The sequence below is a fragment of the Meles meles genome, chromosome 8, assembly GCF_922984935.1.
Source record: "Meles meles chromosome 8, mMelMel3.1 paternal haplotype, whole genome shotgun sequence".
In the NCBI taxonomy this organism is placed as follows: Eukaryota; Metazoa; Chordata; class Mammalia; order Carnivora; family Mustelidae; genus Meles; species Meles meles.
In genome coordinates this window covers 101,831,340-101,854,428 of record NC_060073.1, presented here as the reverse complement: position 1 = coordinate 101,854,428, position 23,089 = coordinate 101,831,340, and the positions used below count along the sequence as shown (strand labels likewise).

Genomic DNA, 23,089 nt, shown 5'->3' with positions numbered 1-23,089 from the left:
ACTTCCACTTTCAAGGCGCTCCGTGTATCAGGCTGACTCTTTGGAATCCAAGATCGCGAGGCGCCCCCCACCCCCGTGTCTCAGTTCCTTCACTCAGCTTTGTTCAGCCCGCCCCCTCCCCGCCCTTCTGATCTTTTCTGCGACCCTAATGCCATGCTGCCTTCACTCGGTGTCGGTGCTGTCACAAGTCCACACTAGAAAGTAAACTCCATCAAGGCAGGTGTTCATCCTTTCTTTCTTTTTCGGAAACATACGAGGCGTGCACAGAAGTAAGGAGAGGAGCATGACAGATCTCTTTGCGTCCTTCAGCCAGCTACGGTGACGTCAACCCCTGGACAATCTTTCTCCGTCTCTATCCTCACCCGTGTTCCCCCGCCCCCACCGGACACTTCTGAAGCTAATCCTAGACGCCGGGTAAGTTCATGCCTAAATATTTCAGTATGTCTCGTAGATAAGAACTCCTTTTTTTTTTTTTTTTCATTTGAAAATATCTTTATTCTGCTATCATTTTTAATTGAAATTTATATTAAAATGATCATAGAGTCATACAGTTATACAAAGTAACACAGAAAGATCTGTGTAAATTTTACCCAGTTTACCACAATAGTAACAACAATTCACAATCTTTTTTTTTTTCACGGTTTTGTATTAATTAATTAATTTATTTTTTCAGTGTAACAGTATTCATTGTTTTTGCACCACACCCAGTGCTCCATGCAATACGTGCCCTCCCTATTACCCACCACCTGGTTCCCCCAACCTCCCACCCCCGCCCCTTCAAAACCCTCTGGTTGTCTTTCAGAGTCCATAGTTGATAAGAACTCCTTTTAAAACATAACCACATATCATAATTATGCTTTTAAAAAAAAAGGTAATTTCTTTTTTTTTTTTTTTAAAGATTTTATTTATGCATTTGAGAGAAAGAGAGAGAGAGAGCGCATGAGAGGGGAGAAGGTCAGAGAGAGAAGCAGACTCCCTGTGGAGCTGGGAGCCTGATGCAGGACTCGATCTTGGGACTCCCAGGTCATGACCTGAGCCTAAGGCAGTTGCTTAACCAACTGAGCCAGCCAGGTGCCCAATCCCAGTAATTTCTTAATACTGACAAATATCCCGTTAGTGTTCAGTTTCACAGAGGGAGACCTTTGTTTTGTCCAGCGCTATATGCCCAATGCTTAGAAGAATGCCTGGCACATAGTAGGTGCTCAGGCAATCCTTCCTGTGAAGCCATGGGCACTGAACTTGGGGGACAGAATTCTGTTACACGGTGTGGCCATTCAGATACTCCAGAATATTATAACACCTTGAGGTTCTCATTTAGGAGAAAATACACACTTTGAGAATTACTGTAGTTTTCAGAGCACTGCAAATACATACGGGCCCCAGCCAACTGGTGTATGGATTCCCCTGCCAATTAATCTTCAAGTTCTTAACACGATTCTTTTGAGCTTAAGAACTTTTAGTTCTCTCCATTACTTGCTAAGTTAAATCCAAATTCCTTGGCCTGGCATTTGGGGCCCTTAGTACTCCGGCTTCAGTCCACCAAGCTCATCTCCCAGCATTCCATTTTCCATCCTGGAGGGACCACATCCAAGGAGGCTACTCCCTGCTCCTCTGTTCTTCCCACTCCTGCCCCTTAGTCAGCCGGACCTTGGGCTCCTTGCATCCCCATCACTGCCGATTGAAATCCTTCCTGTCCCTCAACACAGCCTCAAGAGCATCTCCCTCACGAGATCTTGAATGACATTCTAACGGAATTCAATTATTCTCATTCTTGAATTCTGCTACCATTTCCTTGTATCTTTATTATCAGTTTCAGGATTTTGCCTGGTTCTGCGGGGTTTTTTGGCTTGTTTTCATTTTTATCTTATCTCTCTTTCTAGACTGTGAGATTCTTTTTTTTTTTTTTTTTTAAGATGTATTTACTTGACAGAGAGTGAGAGCACAGGCAGGGGGTGAGAGAGAAGCAGCCCTCTCCCACCCCATCCACCGTCACCGAGCAGGGAGACTGACTCGGGACTCGATCCCGGGACCCTGGGATCATGACCTGAGCTGAAGGCAGATGCCCAACCAACTGAGCCACCCAGGCACCTCTGTGAAATTAAGGGGAAAGATTTGGCTGTTTATTTCTGGGTATTCCCTCCTAGGATTGGCAAAGAGTTTTCTGTGGTTCTTTTAATGATCGTTTATTGATGGAGCAAAGCTAGCAAAGGCTAGAGATCTCTTTTCTCAAATTCTCTCTCTCTGCCTCCCCCTATTCTTTCTCCTCAATTCCTTGTTCACCTCGGGTTAAGCTTAAAACCCTTCACTGGTTTCCCGTGGCCTTCAGGGCGTGGTCTGGCTCTTTGGCCAGCCTTCAGAGGCTTTCAGAGGCCATCAACTGGCCCCTGCCTATGTCCAGCTTTGTCTCCAGCCATCCCGCCAACCGCCCCTTCTTGCTTCAGTTCCTGAACTCCCTGCCCTTGTCTCCAGCATTTCCATGTTCTATTCTGCTTGAAACACTCGCATTACTCTCTTGATCTAGTATCATCATCTAGCTAGAGACTTAGATGTCACCTGCTTTGGGAAGTCCTCCCTGAGCTCCTAAATCTGGCCCAGGTGTCCTTCCTCTAAGTTCCCAGAACCTCCAGAAGTTCCCCTAAGAGCACTGATGTTTCTGCCCTGGGCCTGCCTGTTTGCTTGTCTACCTTCAAGAGCCCAGTGCCTGTCTACAAAGCAGGGTCATTGGTTTGCTCATTGTTGTGTTGAACTGGAACAAAGAATATGTGTGTTGGCGGCAATGGCTGCAGGGTGTGTTGTGGAAGAAAACACAGGCCACACTGAGGAGCACCTTGAATACCATGCCAAGGAGCTGGACTTTATCCTGCGGGCAAGAAAGACCCCCTTGAGAGGGTCTCCAGCTTGGGAAAGACAGGCACGCATCTCCTGGAAAGATTTTAGAATGAGTGCTTTACCTACAGTGTAGAGGATGGATGACCGCCCAGACTGACTCCTTCTCCAACCCCACCTTCCACACTGTCCCCAGGCTTGTCCTGCTCTTGAGCATTCCACAGTCTAGCTCTTTCCTGACCCCCTGACCCTTTGCCAACACTGACTGGCCCTGGATCCGTGGGGTCTTGTTCTGTGACGGCAGTTATAAAACTAATCTGCTAATGTGCTTACAGGGGCCATAGTCCTTCCAGATAAGGAAATGTGGTGCAGAGAACATGGTCCAGAGTCAGGATACCCGAAGGTAATTTTGGTTTCAATTACAGCCATGGGACCCGGGCTGAGATGCTTCTGGCTCTAACCCACACACAAGGTTGCTGTGAGGATTCAAATCAAAGTGACTTTGAGTTTCAGAGAAGTGAAAAAGTGTTTTTTGGTTTTTGTTTTCCAGCAAAGGGAGAAGAGAATTAGAAAGGTTTCATGGCATAAATACCATTTGAGCTGGGCAAAGGTCTAGCCCCAGGTAACTGGCGAGTTTCGAAGGGTTGATCCTCAGGGAACAGAAAATAATTTAAATGTCATCTTAAAAAAATAATAAATAAATATCATCTCAAGAATAGGTTTGGAGAGGGTTATAAACTGAGTGTGTGTTCTTCACCCACCCTATCCCCAAGTTCATGTCTGGAAACCTCATTCCCGCTTTGATGGGATCTGGATGTGGGACCTTTTTGGAGGTAATTAGGTCATAAGGGTGAAGCCTTCATGAATGGGGTTAGTGCTCTAGGAAAGAGACCCAGAGATCTCCCTGGCCCCTTCTGCTATGTGAGGGCACAGCAAGGAAACAGCCATTTAGGAACGAAGAAGTGGGCTTTCTTCAGATGCTGAATATGCCGGCATCTTGATCGTGAACTTCCTGGCCTCCAGAACTGTGAGAAATAACTTTCGGTGGTTTATAAACCGCCCAGTCTATGGTATTTGTTAGTAGCGCAAATGGGCTAAGACAGTAATCCTGATGAGTAAGATCTGTCCCAGGGATCTAGATGTCCTGGCTTCTGAACAGGGCTCAGGTGGTGCTGGTTTTTACTGTGTGAGCTCTCTTTTGCTTACACTCGCAGAAGACCACCCTGATTAATACACTATTATCTACAAGTCCATTCCTAATTTAATTGGTAACGAGACAGTCATTTTTCCCAAAGATTTATTTGTTTTTAGAGAGAGAGAGAGCGTGAAAGCAGAGAAAGAGAGAGAGAAAGAGAATCTCAAGCAGACTCCCCACCAAGCACAGAGCCCAACACAGGGCCCAATCTCATGACCCTGAGATCAGAACCTAGGCTGAAACCAAGAATCAGACATTCAATTGACTGAGCCACCAGGCACCCCCATGACAGCCCTTTCTTTTCTTTTTTTTTTTTAAATACTTTATTTATTTATTTGACAGAGAGAGACCACAAGTAGGCAGAGAGGCAGGCAGAGAGAGAGGGAGGAAGCAGGCTCCCTCCCTGCTAAGCAGAGAGCCCAATGCGGGGCTCGATCCCAGGACCTTGGGATCATGACCTGAGCTGAAGGCAGAGGCTTTAACCCACTGAGCCACCCAGGCGCCCCATGGTAGCCCTTTCAACATTAATATTGGTCTAGGCTCTTGCTTGGATTTGGGTCAGAATCTGATTCTCTTAGTACAGGTGCAAAAAACCTTTCTAAATGAACTAATATGTGGGGGGCTGAGCTCATGTTTGTCCTAGCTCATGAGCTGAGCTCATGATTCTAAGTCACATGGTGACATTTTCCAGTTCTGTCCTTCCACCTGGGAGAAAGGAAGGGACGGTCACATTCAGGACCCCTGGGACCTCCGCACTCCTCACACTCTGCGTGGGGCCAAATATGAAAGCCAGACACCTTCATTCACTTAAGAAAATAAGTTTTTAGGTATTTCTTTAAGTGCCCAAAGCACCGAGAAATGCTTATAATTTTTCCAAAAGTGTGATTCTAAATTCCCTTGAGACTCTAGACAATGCTTGGGTTGGACTGGGTTAGCGGAGAGACAGTTTATACATAGCTTCCACTATTTTGTAGATCGTTCTTATTCCAGCTTTATTAAGGTGCAAATTTCATCAAAGAATGGTCTCCTTCTGCTCCCCACACACTCACCACTTCTCTCCTGAGACAGATGTAGAAGAGAAGGGAGAAGTCAGGCTTTGGAGTCAGAGCCCGTAGGGTCAAGCCCCAGTTCTGGAACTGTAGGTCAATCTGCTCACCTCACTGTACCACAGTCTCCCACCTGTCATATGGGGGTAACAATAGTAGGAGACTCCCTGGGCCCCGCATGATGTCGTGAGTGCAGAATGACTGTAAATTGTACCATGATGTTCAAGTGTTCGTGCATTTGCCATTATCTCTCCCTTTTCCACCTCTCTCTGTTTGCATAGCTCAAGTGCAACTGATTTAGGGGCAGGGGAGGTGGTGACAATGAGGGACTAGGAGTCCTGGGGTAATGCACAACCAGAGAAGGTGCTGGCCATGATGTGATTACAGTAAGCACAGTAGAGGCTGCAATGGGCAGAAATACATGGGAAACCAACCCCCGCTTCCTTCATTCCTTCCTTCCTCCCTCCAGCCTTCCTTCTCCCGCTTAGGCTCACTTGAAGAAAGCAGTCAAACAGCAGACACTGCATCTTCCTTCCAGGGCTTCTGTAGCCAGGGAAGAAGAGGAGGGGGTAAGGGGGCTTGCAAGGACAAGTGGGGGCATGATTGGCACGGAAGGTTGCCGGCTGGTGTTGGTGGACCCCCAGTGGAGACCCTGATGTCTGTAAACTGGGAAATGGCTGGAAAATGCAGGTAAGCTGCAGAGAATGGGACAATGTGTGCTTACTGGGTTTGCCCCACCGGATGCTGCCTTTCTGGAGCCCTCTTGCACTGTCATGTCTTCTAGTCATTTCTAGAAAACTCTAAGAGTAGCTTACATGTGTGCATGTTTCCATGGACCAGGCATTTCACTTATTTTCTACAATTTTCTACTCTAAATGGTATGATCTCCATTTTATGGGTAAGGACCCTGAGGCCCAGTGGTTCTGGGACTTAGCCAAGGCCACCTTGCATGGAAGCAAGAGATCCCCAACCAGATATTAAACCCATGGACTAAACCCAGTGAGGGCCACAGGACATCAACCCGTAGGCACTGATCTGAAAACTCGGACTTGCAAACAAGGAAGCTGCCCTGGTGGGAGAGGAAATAGTCTTTTTGCCTCCCCCCCACCGCCCCCTCCCCCATCACCAGGCTCCTTCCCTCCTTCCTCCTGTCGTGGGCTGTCATTCTCTCTCCACTGTCCACCGGCCCACAGCATCCCCACAGCTGCACTTTTGTGACCACAAAATACTTCCCACTTCACATCCTGCTACAGCCCGAGAAGCGCAACAGCCACCACAACAAAAGGAAGCAGTTAGAGTAGCCAGTTCCACCGTGTCTCCCTCCTCCTGTCTCCCCTCCCCACTCAGCTCCTCCACACCTACCTTTTGAACAGAGCAAGGTTTCCAAGTCCTCTCAGACTCACAGTGAGGCACATCCATTAGGGGGCTTCTGGGACTGGCTTCTGTCCCCTCTGATGGGCCCAGGGGGATTGGAAGTGGCCAGGCATTTCAAGAAACTTACTTATTTTCAGGGGCGCCTGGGTGGCTCAATGGGTTAAGCCTCTGCCTTTGACTCAGGTCATGGTCCCAGGGTCCTGGGATCGAGCCCTGCATCAGGTTCTCTGATCAACAGGGAGCCTGCTTTCCCCTCTCTGTCTCTGCCTGCCTCTCTGACTGCTTGTCATCTCTGACTGTCAAATAAATAAAATATTTGGGAAAAAAAAAGAAACTTACTTATTTTCATTGTTTACAGATCATTCCTACAAAACCCCACACCAGCTTTCATTCCTTGGTTCTTGCCTCAGGGGGTTAGTAATACACTGAGACCTTCGTCCCCAGGTTTTAATGAGTAAGAGGAAGAGAACTCAGGAATTTGCAGGTGGATGGGCCCAGACTCTGTTTTTGCCCAAACCTGTTTGTTTGGTTTCGGCTTTTCCTGTCTTCCCTCCCAGTCTAATCCCGATATTACTGGCCATCAGCCAGTCAGCTGGACCCAATTGTGTTGTAAAGCATGACTCCTCTGTCTAAGGCAACTGTATGCCAAGCCTATGCCCATTAGGGGCAGTCTGACCTTACGTATCCTATCTTCCTGTCCGGTCCTGTCAGCTGCTGTCGGGTTCAGAAACTTCAGTCACCTGGTTTATAGGTGGCCTCATACCTTTCCCTGGTGCGTGGCAAGGCCTATTTCCCATGATTCTTGGGGAAGAAAGCCAGCCTCCCATGGAAACTTGGTCATTTCAGCCATGTCGTAAAGTTCACCTCTAATTTCCTCACCTGCTAAATGGCAGTTGTACTGCAAGCTTCCCAAGGCTCTTGGAGTATAATTCATGGGATAACTGTAAAGCAGACACATAAAAGCTCTTCCAGTGCTGATCTAGTTTCTGGCTTACAGCAGGACTTCAACGACCCTGAGCAATGAATGAGTCTATGTGCTGCCGGAGCGAACTTGACATTGAATGAGGAAATAAAGAAATGTAAGAAAGTGAGTGTATGAAAGGAAAATGAAAGTAATAGTTTTTTTATTTAAGATTTAATCTATTTATTGGAGAAAGTGAGACAAAGATAGTGAGGGAGGACAGGAGCAGGGAGAAGCAGGCTACCCGCTGAGCAGGGAGCCCCATGTGGGACTTGATCCCAGGACCCTGGTCATGACCTGAGCTGAAGGCAGTCGCCCAGCCAATGGAGCCACCCAGGCACCTGTTTCATGTTCATTTCTTTTTGCAGAGCAGGAATGTGAGATCTGGATGTGTCTACCATGAAGGAGGTGAGAAGTAGCAGAATGGGAACTCGAGCTCAGGGCTTCCACACTGAAGCTGGGCACCGCTGAAGCTGGGCAATGCGGCCTTTCTCTGGAGTGTCCACCTGCTGCAGGACATTCATCCCTGCGTTTCAGCATTGCCTCTGCAACACCACCCTTCCCCGTCTGCCCTGTCCAAGGGTCCTTTTCTACCTCACTCTCTTTCCCACTCACCTGTTTTATATTCTTCACCTCACCACCACTGCTATTTGACATCACTTCGTTGTTTCTACGTCTGTAAGCTATTCCCTGTGCTGGCTTTTTAAAATAATCACGAGACACGAAGCTAGTACCCTTCTGTCTCTATTAGCCGTGCAAAACTGAAGTTTACAGAGTTTAGGTGACTTGCAGAGTGGAAACAGTAATAACAGAGTTACTCTAAGTAGAAGAGTTAGATATTTAAATATGATGGCAAGGGTCACACTTTTCAATTCCGTGCACTCTCCTGGAAGTGCCGTACGGTTGTTTTTAGGACAGGGGTGTTTGCTGTTCTTGTTTTCAGAATGTGTAACTTCTACAACATCTCTTATGAAAACTGGTGACATCCTAGTATTTGTCAACTTCAGGAGGATTGAGAATTACTGAAATTGGTGATTTCATTGATGGATACAATAAAGGAGTGATTCAAGTGCATTTTTCAGAGTAATAGAGATGAGCAGTAGTATGGGTCTCATTAATGCCTGGCTAGAAAATGCATGTCCTTATTCTTCGGTACAGATTTCACCAAAGATTATTTCACTAGGAGCAGACGCTGATTGGTCATGAGGAGAAGATGGCCCAGATGTGTGTCTGGGGGTGAAAGGAGATTAGCAATTTAAAACCTGCTGGCTATCACCAGTCAAGCAAATACTAGTGTTGACCATAAGTTACTGGAGACAGTAGATAGAGCATGGATTTCACCTTCTGGTCCTTCTAACCATCTTGGGTAAGTCCTTTAACTCTCTGAATTTACTTTTCTCATCTGTAAGATGATAAAAATAAAACTTTATTTACAGGGATGTTATAAGGATTACATTAACTAACTCAGGTAAACAACCTGGTATGCAATTGGTAGTAAGTAAACTTAGTCTCCTTGCCTTATCCCTTGTTCTTAGTGATTTACTAGTCCATCCATATAGGAGATATGACTATAAAATAAAAAAAACAAGATTGATGTTGCAAGTAAATGTGTAGGCGTGCAAACATGTGAATGAACACTGCCCCAGCGTAGCAGTACATCTTCGGAAGCTACCCACTTTGCTGACTCTGCTGTGTTTGTTCAGATCATTTCTGGAATGCTTCTCTACCAGTCAGATCTCTAGGCAGAAGACAATCACAGGAAGTGAAATCAACAAGTTGTTATTCATCCATCATGGATTGTTACTCATCCTGAACAAGTGAATGAGTGATTATTTTTCGAAACAGACCAACAGATAAGCAAACCACAATGTTAATACCACTTAACAGAGTGGCCATTCAGCAATCCCATCGAGTATCACTCAGCTTCCCAGAACTTCGGCCAGAAATGCTCAGAGAAGCACTTGTTGGCGACTTCACCACTAGCTACTTTCAAAATGAGGAAGTGGATTGGCTCTGGGGGACAGACAGCATGTATTAGTCACAGGAGGTGAGGGATGGTGACATTCCTGAAAATAGAGGGGACCAGAAATAGAATGACAAATATCTAGAACATTCTTTCCTCTAGAGAAAAGTTCAAAACCACTAGCTTTAATGAGGAGGAGTTGGTGGTGTGTAATAAGGCCAATGGAGGAGTGAGACGACCCTATTTCAGGGAATAGCACTTCCCTGGAGATGGTCTCAAGAGCCCTTATTTACAGAAATACTTGCTTTGGCTGTGAGCATCCTGAAGAAAAACCACTTTAGTTAGATTTCAAAGGCCAACCATGTGGATGCTCTTAACTAGTGACTGCCGGCTAGATCTGTGGATTTATGAGAAGGCTGGGTCGCGGTGTATAAGAGGGAAAGTCCACGAATGAGAAGCCAAGCAGCAAGAATACCTCTGTGGTTGCAGGCTCTTGCTGCTTAGGCTAAGAAGACCTGGCCTAAGACCTTCATTTCTAGTTCTGTTAGCTCTGCTCCAAGACCACAGACCACCCCCTGCTTGAGTTTTCCATCTTTCCTGCAAATGCATCACTCCTACTGGAGAGGACCCAAAGTTACCTGCCAGGCTTAACTGTAATTTCTTATTTTTTTAATTTGAAGTTTCAAACTCACAGTAAAGTTCAAAGAATGATATAGAAAATACCCATATGTCCCTTTACCTAGATTCACCAATGGACACATTTTTCCATACCCATCTTACTTCACACTATCTATATTGATACATATAGATACATATACCAACTTTTTAAAGGATTTTTAAAATTTAATTTCATTTAATTAACAAATGATGTATTATTTGTTTCAGGGGTACAGGTCTGTGATTCAGCAGTCCTGTATAACACCCAGTGCTAATTACATCACATATCCTCCCCAATGTCCATCACCCAGTTACCCCATCCCCTCAACCCCCCTCCCCTCCAGCAACCCTCACTTTGATTCCTAAGAATAAGAATCTCTTATGGTTTGTCTCCCTCTCTGGTTTCATCTTGTTTCATTTTTTTCCTCTCTTCCTCTATGATCCTTTTGTTTCTTAAATTCTACATATCAGTGAGATCATGTGATAATTGTCTTTCTCTGATTAACTTATTTCCCTTAACATCATACCCTTTAACTCCATCCATGTTATTGCAAATGCCAAGATTTCCCCTTTTGCTGGCTGTATAATATGCCACTGTATATAGATAACACATCTTCTTTTTCCATTCATCTGTCTATGGACATCTGGGCTCTTCCCAAGTTTGGCTATTGTGGACATTGCTGCTATAAATATTGAGGTGCAGGTGTCCCTTTGGACCACTACATTTGTATCTTTGGGGTAAATACCCAGTAGTGCAATTGCTGGGTCATAGGGTAGCTCTATTTTCAACTTTTTGAGGACCCTCCATACTGTTTTCCAGAGTGGCGGCACCAGCTTGCATTCCCATATATAACAGCCTTTATCTCAACCATTCAAAAGTAGGCTTCCTCTGTCATATTTCACCCTTAGAAACTTCATCTTGGGATGTCTGGGTAGCTCAGTAGTTAAGCATCCAGTTCTCGATTTCAGCCCAGGTCATGATCTCAGGGTTGTGAGCTCGAGCCCTGCATTGTGCTTCATGCTGAGCATGGAGCCTGCTTAGGATTCTCTCTCCCTCTGCCCCTCCCCAATGTGCTCTCTCTGTCTCTCTCTGTCTCTTTCTCTCTCTCTCTCTCTCTCTTAAAGAAAAAAAATGGGGCACCTGAGTGGCTCACTCAGTCAAGTGTCCAACTCTTGATCTCAGCTCAGGTCTTGAGCTCAGAGTCATGAGTTCAAGCCATACGTTGGTCTCCATGCTGGGCAGGGAACCTGCTTAAAACAAAACAAAAACACTTCAGCTTCCATCTTCCAAGGACAAGAACATTCTCTTATATAACCACAGCACCATTATCATGCCTAAGAAAATCAACATTAATACAATAACAGCATCCAACACTGAGCCTGTATTCACATTGCCCAAATTGTCCCCAAAAAATGTCCTTTAGAGCAGATTTTTTGGAGGATCTAGGATCCCATCGAAGTCTAGCATTGTGTTTGGCTGTTATGTCTCGCTAGCTTTTGCAGGGTAGAACAGTCTTCTACTCATTCCGATATCCTTGGCACTGTGTCCATTAGTAAGCCTAGGCTTCTTGCTCTGCAGAAGATCCCACATTCTGGATGAATGACTATTTCCTCAGGATTGCATTCAGGTGACAGTCCCAACAAGGGCACTGCATTGGCTGTGATGGGTACCTCCCACTGCATCTCATCTCAGGAGTCACAAGTCAGGCCACCCCATAATCAGCAATGCCAATGTTGAGCTCTTGATTAGGGTGGAAACTACCCAATTTCCCCATTGTAATGGCCTGTTTCTCCCTCTGTAATTAATAATCTGTAGTAAGGAGGGTACTTTCTGTGATGAGCACTGGGTGTTGCATGGAAGCAATGAATTACTAAATTCTACACCTGAAAGTAATATTGTACTGTATGTTACCTAATAGGAATTTAAATAAAAACTTGGGGGGAAATGTTTAAATACACGAAAAAAAAATCTGTAGGGTAATACTTTGAAACAAGGTGAATATCTTACTCCCTAACAACCGTCCTACTCAGTTATTTTAATATCTATTCGTTACTCTTACCTGAATCTGCCATTAGTTTGATGGCTAGAAAATGGGGACTTTCGAGTTCTGTCAACATTTATCTGTCAGCATTGTTCATAAAGAACAGTTTCCCCTGTTCTCTCCCCACTTTTTCCTCTCTCTTTACCTTTTAAAGCATCACTATGAACGCATAGAAGTTTGTTTTTTTTTTCTACTTTGGCCTATAGTAATCTAATATCATCATTTGGCTGGGAAGAGGGATGAGCAAATTGTGTTTGGCCGTGAGAGTTCCTTCAGGCTGGCTCCTGTATCCTGACCCTATCGTCCCACTGATCTCAGGGCAATCCCCTACTTTGTGGCCCAAGACATCTCAGGCCAACCTTCTGCTCTCCCTGCCTCTGACCTGGAATCAACATCCCTCCATGGGGCCCTGGTTCTTTTTAGTAGGAAATGGTACTTAGCAATCAACACCTGTGTAATAGATGCTCTCTCAACTGCAATTTTGAGTTGCAATTTTATTTTATTCTATTTTTAAGATTTTATTTTTTTGACAGACAGAGAGTGCACAAGCAGCTTCCCCAAGAAGCATGGAGCCCAATGCAGGGCTTGATTCCAGGTCCTGGGAACATGACCTGAGCTAAAGGCATACAAGTAGCTAGACTGAGCCACCCAGGTGCCCCTGAATTGCCGTTTTAAATCAATAAATTTCTAGGCCTCTGCTACCTATGCCTGGGGTTACCAAGACATTAGGAGAGCTCATAGCAATACAGCATGACTCCAGGGGATGATTAACCCTCCCTCCTAAGAGAATCTCCATTTGGACACCTTTCAGAAGCTGAGGGGTGATTCAAGGCCTCACTTGACCTCACCAGAGAGATTTGTCTACACTGCTTTAAGGAACTTGCCCTACCCCTGTGAGAGTAGCAAGTCACAAGGCATTTTGGACCCAGCCCAAGAAAGAGACAAGAACATTACTAGAATGACTTTCGCTTCTGAAAAAGCGAGTTCAAATACTGATTTACTCTCCCGCGTCTCTGTATTATCATGGGTATGTCCCTTCATTTTTCTGAGCCTGTCTTTTTTTTTTTTTCTTGTCCCTAAAAAAAGGTGTATTTAGAGTAATTTCTTCATATTGTTTTGTTTTCTTAGCAGAATGATAATTAAACAAGATATGATGCCTAAAAGTGTTTGAAAATTGTAAAGAGCTATATAAACATTAAATAGGAACAAGAGTGCAACATTTAGGGTAGGCAGAAGCCGCCTAGATCATTGAAGTTCAAAAACAAACTCAGTCGCCGATTCTTTAAAGTCTCTACAGAGCTGGTTTGGACTTGTATTTCTTTTCTTCTCCTGGCTTCCATTTATAGGAGCTTCCCACCAGAGCAGAGAACAGGCTGTAAGGAAACTTCTAGTAGGGTCCTGGGGGCTCCATGCATGTCACGCTAGACATTTGCCCCCGGGAGCACCCACACTTGGCATGGTGGGAGGATAATGACGAAGGTAAAGTCAGGGCCTAAAAGAACAGAGCTATGGTCGTTTAGAGACACTTTTCCCAAACCACTCTTCCCACCGAACATTAGAGATGAAATATCACTCCCTCTCTGGTTCAGGCCAGCCCATTCAAAGGGGTCCTTTTCCCTTCCAAGGCCTCCACCACCTTCCCGTTACAGGGGCGCCACTTCCGATGCATGCCCTGTAGACCTTTCAACAAAGACGGCTTTAAGGACGCTGACTTCCGGGCCAGTCACCACACTCTCAGCAGTAGAGACCTGAACTCGGGATGAAGATCTGTCTGATCACCAAGGAAACAGAGGCAGAGACAGGAGGATTTTGATCAGGGCTCTGAGTCGGGGTGGCTAGGCTATGGCATGGAAGAGGGAGTCTCTTGGCCTCAGTTTCAAAATCAGAGAAGCAAGGAAATGCAATCACATGTGTACTGAGGATCCCTGTCCTCTCTACTGGAATGCAGCTCAAGTGAGATCAGCAGACATTCGCACCTACTGAGGACACAGCTCTGGGCAAGGGACAAGGAGTTTTATGGCGCTTCCATTCTCCTCTGGAGGGGAGCATTAAGTAAAGGACATGCCTTTCACTGTGCTTTATGCAGTTATAAAGGGGGCACAGAGGACTAGCAGGTCATAGATTTCATCCATGCAGTATGGGCAAGGAAGAGGGGTGAGGTTGGGCAAGGCCCCTTAGAGGAGGTCAAGGAAAGGAAGGGTTCCAGACATAGGAAAACAGGATAAATTAAGAAAGCCACTTCTTCTAGAAGGATTGGGAAAATATGAGTTACTTACTCATTTCCTGCCCCTCTCCATAATCTATCTCCACCCCTTAACCCAAATCATGAGTGTGAAGAAGCTTCTTCTGATCCATGAAGTCCATCCAGACTCCAGATTAACTGCTTTAAGGAATTCTAGTACAGTAGGCTAAAGAATGTTCATCCACAGACATGGTTCCAAATGCTGGGCACTGCGGGTGTTTCTTTATAAGGAAAATAGGGCTTTTGCAGATGTAATGACATAAAGGTTTTGAGAAAAAAAAATTATCCTGGATTATCTGGGTGGGCCATAAGTGCAATCAAAAGTGTTCTCATAAGAAAGAGGCAAAAGGAGATTTCAGACAGACACACTCTGAGGAGAAGGTGATGGGAAGACAGAGCAGAGAGAGATTTGCAGGTGCTGCCTTGAAGAATGGAGTGACGTGGCCACAAGCCAAGGACGCCCAACAGCCTCCAGAAGCTGGGAGGTAGGAAGGGAATTCTTCCCCCACCAAGAAGCTCCAGAGGGAGCACAGCCTGGCCCACAGCTTGTTTCCAGCCCAGTGATACTGATTGAGGGCTCTGGCGTCCAGAACTGAGAAAGAATAGATTTCTGTTATTCTAAACCATCACAGAAAACAACAGATTCCTACATTGACTAAGCATCACTTTTTCCCAGGCCTTTGTAAGAAGGAGGGCGAGGAGAGAGAAAGAGGGTGATCTGTTGCTTCCTTTATTAATTTTGCTTTTATTTTTTAAGAGATGGTCTGGCCACCCACGCCAGAGGTGGATCCAGCATCCCTCTGGGATATTTGACAACACTGTGGGTCGCCATTCTAGAAAACCACACTGGTGTGAAGAGGAGAGCTGTAGTTCTGAAGATGACAAGGCTGACTGTGTCATCTTCTCTTCTGGGCTTTTCACACTACCCAGGCAGGGCACAAAAATTCAAGCAAACCTACATCACCACACTCTTCAGTCGTGTGCCCTTGTCCCAATCAGCTGGACGCTCATCATCCATTGAGCATTGTCTCCTCAGTGACAAGCAGTTAAGGGGTTCACGTGAAAGATAAAATGTGGTATAGTTATAGTTTGTAATCCCTACTCTCAAGTAATTTAGAGTTGATTTAAGTGGACTAGACCACTGATTATCAATTTTACTAAAAACAATAGAAGAAAATGTGTTCAAATATTATCATGGATCACTTCTATTTGAAGTGATTGTTTTTCCTTCTTTTTTTTTTACATTAACTTTATGATAAAAATACCTTATTGTATCGCTTATATATGTGTATGTATATGTGTGTGTGTGTATACACACACATATATATATAGTAAAGCATTTACAGTTAAAAGAGGGAATGAAGAAGTAAAGGCCGGGGGGGGGGCAGCATATTGCAAATTATCCATGAGATCTCAGGGTTTAAAAAGTACTCTGAGAGTTGTTAGTAGCTGGGGCTTGGGAAAACGTCCCAGAAATTTCAGGACTTTAGCTGAGCCTTGAAGAATGAGCAGTATTTTAGACTCAAATTTGATTTGCCCTTGTGTCTTAGTCTCTTCAGCTACTATAACAAAATACCACAGACTGGGTGGCTAATAAAAAAATGGAAGTTTCTTTCTCACAGTTCCAGAGGCTGAAAGTCCACGGTGCCAGCCTGGTCGGGTGAGGGCCCTCCTTGGGGCTGTAGACGTCTCACTATGTCCTCACAGGTGGGAGGGGAGCGGGAGCTCTCTGGGGCTTCTTGTATAAGGATACTAATCCCATTCCTGGGGCTTGCACCTTCCTGACCTAACCACCAACCACGGGACCCCACTTCCTACTGCCAGCAATCATGTGGGTCACTGAAATACATTATCCACTGAGATGAATTGCGTATTAAAAATTTTTAATTGATATTAATTTAATTAATTTAAGGCTCTTGTAATAGGCCCTGAAGTCAGATTCAGATATCTTAGTTTTTCATGCCAGTTCCAACATATAGCAGCTGTGTGACCTTGGGTAAGTAATATGAACTCTCTGACGTTGAAGACATTGATCAGTGACCTGCCCGTGCAGATACCTGCCTGACAGTGTTGCCCATGGTGTGGAATAATGATATATGAAAGTCTGGGCCTAAAACAACCACTCAACATGTTTGTTCTTTTTCCTCCAAGGATCGTCGTGAACAGAGTTGTGGAGGACAGCAAGCCTGGGGAGGGAGCTTGAAAACTGGCAGAAGCAGGCAAGTCTCTTTAATCACTGAGCATATGCCCTGGGCTTTATGCATTTATGCATTTATGCTCATTTAATTCGCACAGCAACCCCTCGAGATTAGATTCTGAGAGGTTAAGTAACTCCCTCTCACTTTTTAACTACATCTGTTCAGTAACTACTCTTGCTCAGGGCTGGTGGGGAGCAGCCCTGATGATGCCTTGTTGGGTAGTGTTGTGAACACTCCCACTGTGGCTGATTTCCAGCTGCTAATGGTTTCGCCACTGGCTCCAGGCATTCCCAGGGATTAGACAGTGGGCTCTGACCGGCTACTCAAACTGGCTCTGACGCACCCGTCTCCTGCCTCAAGCTTCCACTGCCACGCCCTTCCTTGTGTTCCTTCTTTTTTTTTTACATCTTTTTATTTAAATTCAATTCGTTAACATGTAGTGTATTAGTAGTCTCAGAGATAGAGTTCAGTGATTCATCAGTTGCATACAATACCCAGTGCTCAGTACAGCGTGTGCCTTCCTTAATGCCCATCACCCAGTTACCCCATCCCTCCATCCACCTCCCCTCTAGAAACCCTCAGGTTATTTCCCAGAGTTAAGATGTCTTACGGTTTGCCTCCCTGTTTTCATCTTTTTGTTTTTCCTTCCCTTTCCCTGTGTTCACCTGTTTTGTTTCTTAAATGCCACATATGAATGAGATCATATGGTATTTGTCTTTCTCTGACTTATTTCGCTTAGTGTAATACCCTCTAGTTCCATCCACATCGTTGTAAATGGCAAGATGTCATTCTTTCTGACGGCTGAGTAATATTCCATTGCATACAGATACCACATCTTTTTTATCCATTCATCTGTCAATCTGGGCTCTTTCCACAGTTTAGCTATTGTGGACATTGCTGCTGTAAACATTGGGGTGCAGTTTCCCCTTCAAATCACCATGTTTGTGTCCTTTGGGTAAATCCCTAGTAGCACTGGGTTGTAGGGTAAGTTCTATTTTTATCTTTCTGAGGAACCGCCCTACTGTTTTCCACAGTGACTGTACCCCGCTTGCCCTCCCACCAAGACTGTTAAGAGGGTTCCCCTTTTTCTACATCCTTGCCTTGGAGTATTCTCACCTGAAAGCCTCTGCATTTGCTGTGTCCTCTTTCTCCAACTCCATCCATCCACATCTTCATTGGGCTGCCTCCTTCTTGTCATTCAGATCTGAAAGCTGAGATCCCCTGCACCCAGGTGATCCCCCCATCTACTTGCACTAACTTAGCTCCCCACTTAGTCACTCTTTAGCACATCATGGCTTTCCTTTCTTCATAGGACATCTCATCGTATGAAATTTCTACTAACTCCTTTATTATCGGCTTCTCTCTACTGGCATGTAGACTCCTTGGGAACAGGGACTTTATCTTATTTATTTCCATGTCTTCAGCACATAATAGATGTTTAGTGAATAATTGTTGAATGAATGAATTTGTTCAAAGTCACATGGTTAATGAGGAAGGAAGTAGAAGTTAGTCCTAGACCCCTACTCTTGATCTTTCTAAAGATACTACCTTATCCTCAAGTGGCTTGCAGAATAGTCTAGAATACAGAATAATTACCTAGCTACAGGCAACTACAGTGCAAAGAAATGTCTTATGTGCTGCTGGTGGGAATATAAGTTGGCATAATCAGTGCTGGTAGGCCAGTCCAAGGACCTGAAGGGCATCCACAAGACCAGTCAAGAAGGTCTCTGGCTGTGCACAGGATAGAAATCAAACATGATCCAGCAGGAGGCAAAAGCAGACTTTACTGAAGGTATAGAGAGACTGCAGGTACACAAAGAGTGTCCAGGAGACCCAGAAAGGAAAGCAGGGAGTCTTGTCTGTGTCCGGGATCTGGGATTTTTATTGAGGATGGCAGTCTAGGGTATCTGTCCTCTCAGGCATCCAGGAACTGGTTAGAACAAAGATGGGGGCCCACGTGTTATTTCTCGGAGCCAGAGAATCTCGGTATGGAGATGTCTAGCACTGGTGGTCTGGAATATGCATATGATGGCTTCACCTTGTCATTCTCACCTGGTCCTTCCTTAGATGTTATCTATTCTAAAGAAATCATTCACTCCTTGTCTCTTACAAGAGAGACAACACTATTTGCATTATGATGCATGTGTATAGTGGGATGGGGGAGTACAGGTCCTAGCAAGAATAGGAATAAGAAAAGGAACAAAACACAGATTTTTATGGAGTCATTCAATTTCCTTGTCTCATAACAACTTTGGAGAACATTTCGCACTACCTTCTAAGTTGAAGATGACTTCTTCTAGGGATATACCTGAGAGGAATTCTTATATGCATACAGCTGGAGGCATGTAAACAGTGTTCCTAGTGGCAAGAGTCATAAAGCAAAAACTTACAAACCATCCAAACATGAGTGAACAGTAATACAGTATCAAATCAATGACATTTACAGTATTCAGTAATCAAATCAATGAATGACCCAACATTCACCAGTATGGCTCTACATTAGCCATATACTATTGAACACAAAAGAGGAAACCCCGAAAGACTTCAAACATTTTTGTGATATTAAAAACATCTAAAAATGTTTAGGCATCCTTCTTAAGAGTACTTATAGATTCAATAAAGTTAAATGAAAAGGAAAACAAGGAAATGATGACTATAAAACACAAGATAAAGCTCCTGGGGCATGGGGAGGCAGGGGGATGGGCTCACTGGAGGAGAGAGTGGTCAACTGATAAGATGTAGGTTATTGTCAAGGTCCTAACTTTTGCTCTAGGTCAAGGGTTTGTGGGTGATTACTGTATTATTAAAAATGAGCTGATAGCCAGCTGCTGCCTCCTGATGTGATAAGGAAACTGAGGCTCAGAGGGGTTCAGTGATTTGGCCAAGGTCAAACAGCTAGTAAGTGGAGGAGCCAAGACTTAAGAGCTACTTGCCTCCTATTTTCTACTGCACCCCATCCCCAAATTGTACCATAACCCAATAAAAGCCCAAACTAAACACATCTGAAAGCTGGATTCACCTGACCCTTTACCCCAGTCTAGGAGCCATGTCCATCTTGTTTCCCTCACTCTTCCCCCGTGTGACTGAGCACTGTGGTTTGATCTGGATTGGCCCTGTGTGGATGAAGATGGAGCTATAGCAACAGCAAGAAAAAGACCATTGGGCCTGACTCCAGAGCATCATAGACAGAGACGAAAACCTGGTACCTATTGGCGAGCTATCCTAAGAGCACTATGATGACAAGGAAGAGGAGGATGGAGATGATGACGAGGATAGTAAAGAGGACTCAGAAGACAAGGAGGACCTGCAGGACATGGATGCAATGGATGACTACCAGCAGTCACCAGAAGTTAGAGAGGTCAGTGAGGCAGACAAGGGAGGCAAAGATCAGAACCAGGGGATAATCTAGGTAGACAAGGCAGGGTGGTGCCAACCCAGTTTACCCTGCACCCCCTGCAGAACCAGCTGGTTGCCCCAGAGCCTGAAAGCTTACCCTTGGGTATCTCTTCAGCCACTGCCAGGAATGGGTCTCCTGTGCCTTTGTTGAATCTCCAGTGCCTGAGCCCACCCCACCTTTCTGCCCAGTACCTACTCCTTGGCTGTCAGGTAAAGTCTCTTACTAACTCTCTTTAATAAAGACACAGGATTGAAAAAATATGAAAATAAAAATGAACTAAAACAAAAAGTAGCTAAGTAACTCAAATTGATCCATGCAGACCATGGATCATGATTATCTGGTTTGGCAGTCCTGAGATCTAATTAACCGAAGAAACTACATGTCGTGAGAGATCTAGTTCTGAAGTCCTAAGATCTAATTAAACAAAGAAACTACATGTTGTGAGAATGGGAAGGGAAGTGTACACAGAGAAAAAACAGTTTCACTAAGCCCTCTACAAGCGGCCTCCACCATGTGCACCTTGCTTGCTACTTTCCTATTCTTGATCCATTTAATTATCACAAAAACCCTATGAGGTAAATGTTTGTTTCCATTTTAAAGATGAAGAAACGAAAGTAAATTGCCTTGCTTACTTTTCCAAACCTACCCTAGATTGGAACTTGTCAGAAGGTGTGGGTAAATAAATACCTTCTAGTATGGTTTGGGGAGAGGATAGGGCAGGCAGAAGGTGAGGGAGACACTTTTAATATATTCATTCCCGGATTGGAGATGCAAGACGTACCACCAGCCAGAGTGTTGGTCTACCTATGGCTTGATAATAAGCAAAATTTTCCCTGTTTATATAGGTCATAAGTTATTTATGTTTATATTGCATTATTAAAAGGCAAAATTCAACTGGGTAAATGTGAAGGTCAAATCAGCTTTATTCAACAATTTATGAGTCAGGAAGAATCCCATCTAGCAAGGAAAGAGGGACACCAAGGAACTGTGCAAAATGGACGAATTTTTCTTGACAGAACTAGGATGGGACCAGGGGGTTAACTAGCAAAATTTAAAAAAAGGATCATTCAAGGCAAGGTCACCTTCCCTTAGGGGGAAGGCAGGGGTCTTAGGTAGATTACCTTACTAGTGCTGATCAGCTTATTTTGGATTGACTGGTTTAAAATTCCACTCCTGAGAGAGGCTGAAATTGCTATTAGGTTAGGTATTAAATTTTGGTGGGCCTAACCTTACACCTAAACAAGCTGGAGAAAGAACAGCAAATAAAGCCTAAACCCAGCAGAGGAAGAGAATGAAGAAAGATAAGAGCAGAAATTGATGAAATAGAAATCATAAGAACAGTACAGATCAATGAAACTAGGAGCTGGTACTTTGAAAGAATTAATAAGATTGATAAGCCTCTGGACAGACTTATTAAAAAGACAAGGAAAAGGACCCAAATAAAATCATGAATGAAAGAAGAGAGATCACAACAAACACTGAAGAAATACAATTATAAAAACATATTATGAACAACTATTAGGCAATCTTGAAGAAATGGATGCATTGCTAGAGATGTATAAACACCAAAACTTAACTAGGAAGAAATAGCAAACCTGAACAGACTCGTAACCAGCAAGGAAATTGAAGCAGTAATTAAAAATCTCCCAACAAACAAGAGTCCAAGGCCAGATGTCTTCCCAGGGAAATTCTACCAAACATTTAAAGAAGAATTAATATCTATTCCTCTGAAACTTTTCCAAAAAATAGAAATGGAAAGAAAGCTTCTTAACTCTTTCTGTGAGGCCAGCGTTACCTTGATCCTAAAACAAAAGAGCCCCCCAGGGGGCGCCTGGGTGGCTCAGTTGGTTAAGCATCTGCCTTTGGCTCAGATCATGATCCCAGGGTCCTGGGATTGAGCCCCATTTCAGACTCCTTGCTCAGAAGGGAGCCTGCTTCTCCCTCTCCCTCTGCCTGCTGCTCTCCCTGCTTGTACTCTCTCTCAATCTCCCTCTCTGTCAAATAAATAAATAAAATCTTAAAAAAAAAAGGGGGGGGCGCCTGGGTGGCTCAGTGGGTTAAGCCTCTGCCTTCGGCTCAGGTCATGATCTCAGGGTCCTGGGATCGAGTCCCGCATCGGGCTCTCTGCTCAGCAGGGGGCCTGCTTCCCTCTCTCTCTCTCTGCCTGCATCTCTGCCTACTTGTGATCTCTGTCAACTAAATAAATAAAATCTTTAAAAAAATAAAAATAAAAAAAAAGGACCCCACCAAAAAGGAGAATTACCAATATCCTTGATGAACATGGGTGCAAAAATTCTCACCAAGATACTAGCCAATAGGATCCAACAGTACAGTAAAAGGATTATTCACCACAACCAAGTGGGATTTATTCCTGGACTGCACAGGTGGTTGAACATCCACAAACTAACCAATGTGACACACTACATTAATAAAAGAAAGGACAAGAACCATGTGACTCTCTTAAATGATGCAGAAAATACATTTGACAAAGTACAGCATCCTTTCTTGATTAAAACTCTTCACAGTGTAGGGATAGAGGGAACATACCTCAATATCATAAAAGCCATATATGAAAGTCCACAATAAATATTCTCAATGGGGAAAAACTGAGAGGTTTTCCCTTAAGGTCAGGAACACAGCAGACATGTCCACTATCACCACTGTTGTTCAACATAGTACTAGAAGTCCTGGCTTCAGCAATCAGACAATAAAAAGAAATAAAAGGCATTCAAATCGGCAAAGAAGTAAAACTCTCACTCTTCACAGATGACATGATAGTCTATGTGGAAACCCCAAAAGACTCCACCCCAAAATTGTTAGAACTCATACAGGAATTCAGCAAAGTGGAAGGACATAAAATCAATGCATAGAAATCATATGCATTGATTTTGCATATGCATTTGCATATGCATATGCATAGAAATTTCTACACATTAACAATGAGACAGAAGAAAGAGAAATGAAGGAGTCGATTCCATTGTTATGGCAATTGTACCCAAAGCCATAAGCTACGTAGGAATAAACCTCACCAAAGAGGTAAAGGACATGTACTCAGAATACTATAGAATACTCATGAAAGAAATTAAGGAAGACACAAAGACAAGGAAAAATGTTCCATGCTCATGGATTGGAAAAACAGATATTGTTAAAATGTCATGCTACCTATAGCGACCCATATGTTCAATGCA

The 23,089-nt window shown here is 44.2% G+C and overlaps 1 pseudogene; it reads left to right on the top strand.

Moving 5' to 3' along the window:
- The first annotated feature begins 19,366 nt into the window (after window positions 1–19,366).
- Window positions 19,367–19,913, top strand: LOC123949622 (annotated as a pseudogene).
- The last annotated feature ends 3,176 nt before the right edge of the window (window positions 19,914–23,089 follow it).